The sequence below is a fragment of the Xenia sp. Carnegie-2017 genome, unplaced genomic scaffold, assembly GCF_021976095.1.
Source record: "Xenia sp. Carnegie-2017 unplaced genomic scaffold, XeniaSp_v1 HiC_scaffold_1, whole genome shotgun sequence".
Classification (NCBI taxonomy): domain Eukaryota; kingdom Metazoa; phylum Cnidaria; class Anthozoa; order Malacalcyonacea; family Xeniidae; genus Xenia; species Xenia sp. Carnegie-2017.
The window spans coordinates 7076117-7083802 of NW_025813402.1; the positions used below are offsets into that span (position 1 = coordinate 7076117).

At 33.6% G+C, this 7686-nt stretch overlaps 2 long non-coding RNA genes across 2 annotated transcripts; both read right to left on the minus strand.

Annotated features, from left to right (window-relative positions):
- Positions 1–272: 272 nt before the first annotated feature.
- On the minus strand, positions 273–1721 carry LOC124436349. Its single transcript, XR_006945331.1, has 2 exons — positions 1562–1721; positions 273–609 (listed from the first exon to the last, which is right to left on the minus strand). It is a non-coding gene; the product is annotated as an uncharacterized LOC124436349 (long non-coding RNA).
- Positions 1722–1830: 109 nt separating this feature from the next.
- On the minus strand, positions 1831–7135 carry LOC124437803. Its single transcript, XR_006945854.1, has 2 exons — positions 7051–7135; positions 1831–2042 (listed from the first exon to the last, which is right to left on the minus strand). It is a non-coding gene; the product is annotated as an uncharacterized LOC124437803 (long non-coding RNA).
- Between the last annotated feature and the right edge of the window lie 551 nt (positions 7136–7686).

The following is a 7686-nucleotide window of genomic DNA, read 5'->3' on the forward strand; positions in this document are numbered from 1 at the left end:
GATTCGTTATATCTTTCCGCAATTAAATGTAAGTATTTTTTATAATTATCAAATTTTTTTCGTTTCTCGTTTGCAACAAGTCAATAGTTCTTCTAATCATCTGTTTTGTTGCTCGTATAAATCTTTCAGCATGAGTAGCTTTAATTTCACGATTATAAGTATTAACAATTGTAAAATTATATTTTTGACAATTCTTTTCGAATCCCTTGAAATTCACTTCCCTCGTCCGATACTATTTTCTTAGGAAATTCATTTTCTTTCAGTGAGATATCTTCAAATTCTTTCATAACATTTTTACTAGATTTGTTTTGTAATAAACGCACAAATGCGTATCTTGAATAAACTTCAACTACATATAACAAATAACGCAAATTATCATTATATCTTACCAAATCTTTCACTTCAGCTAAATCAACACTCCACAAATCATTTTTTCCCATACATTTATATTTAAACGATTATAGTTTTTCTTTTTCTTTCAATACAAATTATATATAATGTGTTCATTATATATATCATTAATTTATCATTAATTAAATTAGTATTCTTCTTCGTTCTCCTCATCATCGTCCTCATTCACAATCGTTGGAAGAGAAAGGTAATCAAGCACTAAAAGAAAAATGTTATTATATATTCTTTTGATTTTGTCATTTCCATATTTTTTATAAATTTCTACAAAATCATATTTCTCTCACATTTTTTCCTCTAAAATTTCATTCATAATTTCACTATGATAAACAATGCAATCATATATTGAAATATCCAGTTTATTAGAAATCTCTTTCAACATATAAATATCTTCAATATCATTATCATTTTCAATGTCATTACCATTTTCAATGTCATTTCCATTTTCAATATTCATTTTCCTTTTTTTCTTGCTACGGTTTTTGGAATTCTTTTTTACTTTTTTTTTCTTTAACTTACTTTGCTTCGCTTTGTTTTCTCTTTTCTTCTTCACTTTTTAATATATCACGACAAGATGCAACAAATTGTCGCAATTTTTGTGATATAGTTTTTAAATCGTTATCTTTACTCAAATACACTTTGTAAAATTCATCCGTCCAATCAAATCATTGAAATATTATTTAGATCACTTGGTTTGAATAATTCATCCAACTCATCATTATCATTATCATTATCAACACAAATAGTTACACTCTCATCCAAATTACAAGATGAATTTTGTGTTTTTGAAACTAATTTTGGATTGCATTGGACTGGCTTTGGCCACTGACAGAAAGAGGGCAAAAAAATTGCTTACAGATAAGAGTTCAAGAAAATACACGAGATAAAGAACAAAAAAAAAAATCACATCTCTAAGCCCTTTTTTTTTCTGAGTCCAGTAGCGTAAGCAGTCCACATATTTTATTTGCCATTTACAGGTTTTTTCAGTTCACATGCACTGGAAAACAGTGCATTTCAAAAGATGCAATGCAAAATGCAAGACTGATACTTGTGGTCTGGCTACGCTACTGGCCAAGTCCACTACATATTTTATTAAAAAAAATTTGCATTTCACAATCATTACAAAAAGTAAATTATGTGCTCTCTGCTGTACCTTTACGCTCCACGTCTACCGAAATATTTATTTTCCTTTCTCCACGTAGGATTGTCTTTGCATGGCTTAGGTTCAGAAAACCACAGTTTATTGTCTTTCAAACCATGTAATTCACGTTGATTTGAAAATGACAATTGTATACACTTTAGGAATTTCATAGTGTGTACTATTATCTTCCCTCTCATAAACACTCAGTAGAGCCTCATTTGATCAGGGTAACTTTGGTGAATACCAATAATTGAACGACAAATTTCGTTTCTTTTCTTTACGTCATTATCTGACCGGAAATCAGGCGAAGAAGACCGAAGATGAACTAGCCTCCCATTATCAGAAAACGTTGTTAGATTTGTGATAGCTTTTAACCAATAGACAACAGCCTGACTTTCCCAAACAAGGCACATCAAACTGTCTTTCCTTTTTAAAAATGATTCGACAATGTCAGAAGTCAAAAGAAGAAAAGACTCATCCAGGAATGTTGCATCTAAAAATTGAAGAAAAATCTCTATGACTACAATGGCGGTCGAAAATATCTGCTCAACTTTGTATTTTTTATATACAGGTAAAAGTTTTAGCTTGTAATATAGTTTAACATTCTGTTTCCGAAATTAATAATTTTCAACCTTGTTAAAAAATCCCACAAATGTCACCAAGAAGACTTGACATGTGTGTCATTACTACATCAACAGTTGGAGTTTACTCCAATACCACCAAGTGAACTCTTGACTTAGTGACTTTTCAGTTATTAAGTGGATGAGAAAAGAATGTAGACAAGATGTGGAATTAACGGGTTCAAAGCCAATAATTAATATATAAAACGTCGTGCAAAATGGTATAGGCATTTGCTGCCGTAGTGAGAGAAAACTTACTAGAGAATACTTGCTAGTGAAGTGGCTGTATCCAAATTGTCAGTGACATGCTAAAATCTTGTTTTAGAACAACAATCCTAAAATCAAATGTACGGACACTGTCCACACGGCTAGGGATAGTCTCATCTGATAAATAAAGCCCCTTGACAGATGGCATGGCTAAAGTCCTACACTAAGATATTCTCTCCATCTTCCTGCATTGATAAATAATAAAGTCAAAAGTAAATTATTTTATTTTAAAAGATATACTTAGGCGTAATTATGACAACATTTTTAGTTCCTAATAGTTTTCCGTTCATTTAAAGTAACCATATTTAGTATGACACAAATATATCCTTAAATAACATCTTGTACCGAAGGAAGTAGTTTTATCGTTGTAAGATAGATCGTAGACCATAGACATTGACGTTGAACATTAAATGTGGTACTATAGTTATCTGTGATATCTATTTGTTCGCGTAAGTCAATATATACTAAGGAAGGTAGATGGCTACATCATAAAACCTAACAAACATTTCTGTTACGTTAATAAACTACATGTATTTCATTAATTATTATAAAATAAACACAATGAAACGCGTGTGCTGATTAGTCTATAGCTGTGTTTGCACTAGCCTGTGCAAAACGATCTGAGCTCGACCATTCAAATAAACCAATCAATCAAAGAGAATTTGCAAATCAATCGTGAATACACGTTAAAAGAATATTAAAATCTTTGGCTTGTTTTGCATTATTGTTATTTTACACTTGAAATAAAAGATGTTTATCGTATTTGCACTGGCTTATGCAAAACTCAAAGACGTTGGCGAGGACTCTCGAGCAGGTGCAACCCTCGACCTTTCAAAAGTCTCCTCGGTTTGCATAAGCCTGTGCAAACGCAGTAAACATCTTTTATTTCTTAAATAATATACTTTGACACATTTCTCCACAGTGATTGGTTGATTGCAGTGCAGTAACTGCTCTGTAAGTAGTGTAACTTGATTCGCTAAAAAGCAGTGAAAGTCAAGTAAAGTTCTGGTCAATTCAAAAATATGGCGGCAGTAGTAAGTAAACAAATATTTCCACAAGTGCAATCGTTATTTTAAAATTTAAGAATTACAAAGAATCCAAAGAATAAAAACAAAACATGAACTACTATTTTTTGGGTTATTGTTTTTGGCAATTAGGCCGCGTAACGAGGCTAATTACACACTCCTGTATTTAGCCGCAAATATGACTCAAGGATTTCTTTTTGACTGATTGTGTATGATGGCAAGAAGTAGTCATTGTACAACTAAATCCGTTTATCATTTGAATGAAAACGATTTTTTTAAATAAATATCTTATTATAGCCACGACGCGAGAAAATTGGAGAGAACTGGAATCTACAGTGTAGCGAATCATTAACGGCTAGTATTGACAACTGCATAGTAATGCTCAGTTTTCGTTCAATTATTCCACCATTACTGATGACGAATTAGAGCGCCTTGTTCAAGATGTTTGCTACATTACATCAATTATATGTGAAAGGCGTCTAATGGCAGCATTACAAAGTCGTAGTATTCGCATTCAACGTTGTAGAGTGCGTGAATGCTTACGTAAAGTAGACCCCGGAGTACTGGCTTCAAGATGGAGACCACGGTTTGGACAATGTTGAAGTTGCTCTTATATGCTTGGGTCTCAGTACAGGCTCAGGAAAAGGGAGTATTATAATTTCTATTTCTGTGCATAACACCAGGGTCGAAAGACCCTATCGAGATATATATTCTGGTGCTTTAAGCTTCCTCGAAAAGGGATTCTGCGAACTAGAGGACTCTGGACAATAGGATCCTTTGAATGAAGTCCACATTTTTGCCTTGAACTATGTTTACATGCCACATATAAGCAGATGTTTAAAAGAGTTACACAATTGTAAAACCATTCGTTGTCTTTAGAGAATGGCATGACACCGCTGCAGCTCTTTACCTTGGGTGTTCTGATGATTATAAATTCATAATTCTCGGGGATTGAAGGCATTATGAATGAAGCTGAATTACAGAATTATGGAATTCATATGGATGAGCCACTACCTATTCACGAGAGTCCTTACCAAGTTACCATTCCCGCCTATATAGCAACCAATATGATAGAAGAACAGAGATCATTCCTTGAAGAAAATTGTGATCCTCAAGTTGGAATTGGAAAAGAAACATTTATGTTATGTTGTCTCTTATTGTTCTCATTCGATATTTATAAACTAAGTAATTATTATAAAAACAACAAAAAAATTACTTTTATTTCTACGACATGTTCATTAGACTGTAGTGCGATTTGCAAAGAAAAAAGGTTTTGCAACCCAAATTCTTGAAACAAAAAGAATGTAATTAAGAGTTCCAATATAGGTATTGTTGTCAGATATCCATGTTATGCTACAACAAAAGACCAATCTGCCAAATTTCGAATAATGTTTGTTTGTGAGTTATTCTGAGAGCTCGTTGTGTTGCAAATAATGATAAAGTTGTGTTGGGTTTCAATTGTACATTCAGGTACGTTGGGGCGATAAGGAACAATATAGAAAACATGGGTGGAACGGAATTAGAAAAGCAGAGAACAGAAGTGAGAGGGGCTAGACAAGGGAGAGAAGCGAGATACTTTTAGGAGTAGGAATAAAATTTGTTTAACAAACCGAAGTTGTTATTGTAATTATTCTTCGTGTTCCGAAGACATTGGGATGGAGGTCAATTTTCGGAATAGTTGTAAGTTTGATACGTTGATTATGATTCTAATGGCGCTCCAAACGTATGGGCAAAAATCTCACGTGAATGACCTTCGTTGGAATTGAACAATTACGTTTTTGTTGTGACAGTAATAATATCGCTACCATTTAGAAACTAGAGAAATCCAGCCAGCATAAGTGTCATGTCATAATTTGATCAATCTTAATTTCAGGCGCACTCGCCTTTAGATTTTGGTTCAACTTCTACAAGCTTGATAACACGTTTGGAGGATGCTCCTTTCTCACAGTAAATTATAGAGTAGCTGGCAAAACTACTGAATTGATCACAGTCCTTCAATGATCTCACTCTTTGTTTCAAGAATCAGCAATAAAGCGCAGCTTTTGGATAAGCTTCAAATATAACGCCAATATTTTCTTTCGTTCGATTTCTATGGCAACGATAGCTGCTGAAAAGCTCCATTACGTCATCGTGCTATTATTATCAATTTCATTCTCTAGATGTTTCATCCTCACATCTTTTCACCCATTGAAATGTAAGAAAGCATTTTTCTTGTTTATAGCAAAAAACTAAAATTCTTGGAACAGATCGCCACTCTATAGTTTGGTAATCATGGCGAATGTACGGAACCTTCTCCGACAGGCCTATCGGCAGTGCGCCAGAAAAGGCTCAAAGATACCACAATAAGACATAAAACGATTATATCTAAGTTATTCTCTATACTAAATATACATTTAATATAAGTAGTATCCTATAAGATCCTAATAGATCTTACAAGGTCTTTTTCAGACGCTATGGCAAACACTGCCCACGTGACTATCAATCTGAGTATACAGCATCCGCTATAGAAAACATAGCTGAAAAGTAGAATGTTACTTTAGCATAAACTAGAAATATTTAAGGTTGTAGGTTGAATGGTTTAAAGCTTATTATATGGCAAGCGTCACTTTCCGCCAAATGATGCGCTTTGATTGGCTCAGAAATTTTTTTTCCGGTCCATTATTTTTGCGTAATCGACCACGGTCCAAAACGCGTAATTTTACTGTCATAACAAACTTTCTAAGGAAACAGCAAAACGCAAAATAAACGAAACAAAAAACCATTTACGTATGTGATTTGAAGGAAAAACACTTGGAAAACAGTTAAACTATCTAGACAATACAATATGAAACGAGTTTATTTTTATTGACGAAAACTAGAAAATGAAAATCAACCCGTAAAACAGCAAGGACGAGAAGAAGGCAAGCTTCGTTTCAGGTAAAATAATGCCATATAATAATCGTTTTAATAACCTCGCTTTCTCGGTCTTTACTGAGAAATATCGGACCTCTGTGTTTTTGTACAAACCTCGCTCTACGGGCTCGGTCTGTTCAAAAACACCTCGGTTATTTCTCTGTAAAGACCTCGCGCTCGGTCATTAAGTTCTTAATAATTTTGGGTTGGTCATAATAATTTGGTGTTGCGCTTGTTCCAGTTGGCCACCGTATATTATGCTATAATAAAATATATTTAATATAGATCAGTACACTTTAAAGCTACATATGTTTATGTAGCTTTAAATTTCAAAAATGTAGTTTTCAAAAAATAAAATTAAAAGATATAAGCGCAATTATTTTCTGTTTCGAAAAATCGCTGCTCAGGATCGAAGATCGTCAAAAATCTACGTCCAAACAACGTTCTCAAACGGTAAAAAAGTACGTTGGCTAAGCTTCTCTGGAATGACATGTTCAACGCTATATTCATGCGACTTTGTGCCAACATCCCAAAGAGTTAACAAAACAACGTTATCACAACTGTTGAGGCGACGTTTGTCAAGCGTCGACACAACGTTGCTACGACGTAAGTTTGCTACCTTGGTAAGTAATAAGACCAAAACAAAAATATTTCTGTACAAAACCGTATGGGTCTCAAAAATATTCTATTTTTATACCGTGTAATTCGCAGTATAGCCATCCCCACTGAAAGCTGTGTTTTGGTCTTTTATTACTTTCCAATTCTAACATCAACTTATTCAAACAAATAAAATAGTCATTATTAAGTCGTAAATATTATTGGAAATCGTAATTATCATTTGCCCACTGAAGTACCCACAGTAGCTGTACCGAAATGTAAAATCACAGGGTTTCTGTACGAACAAGATCTCCATGTAACTGACTTTCATTATAAAGTTTCTCTTTTTCTTCACCCTGAATCAAATTACCACTTAGATCTTTACCGTTAGTGAAATACTTACAAACAACATCAGATCATTTGGTGCATTCTTTAATCTATGTTCTCTTCCTGCTGTTTTTCTGTTTTTCGTTTATTGTGAGACGGAGCACTTATGATACTAATAAATAAAAGCAAATTTGGTCTCGACGGAGTCAATTGTAGAGTAATATTATTGATATCTTGACTAACGATTCGGTCGTCCATGTCAATAACTGTGGGCCACTTCACCATTTTTCTATAGGCCTCATATTTGAAAAGAATGACGAGTGAGCTACATACCCAAAAAATTAAAATGGCTCGAAACATTTGACGTTTTTGATAACATTTTTCATCTCCCGTTGAAGTTGTGTTGAAG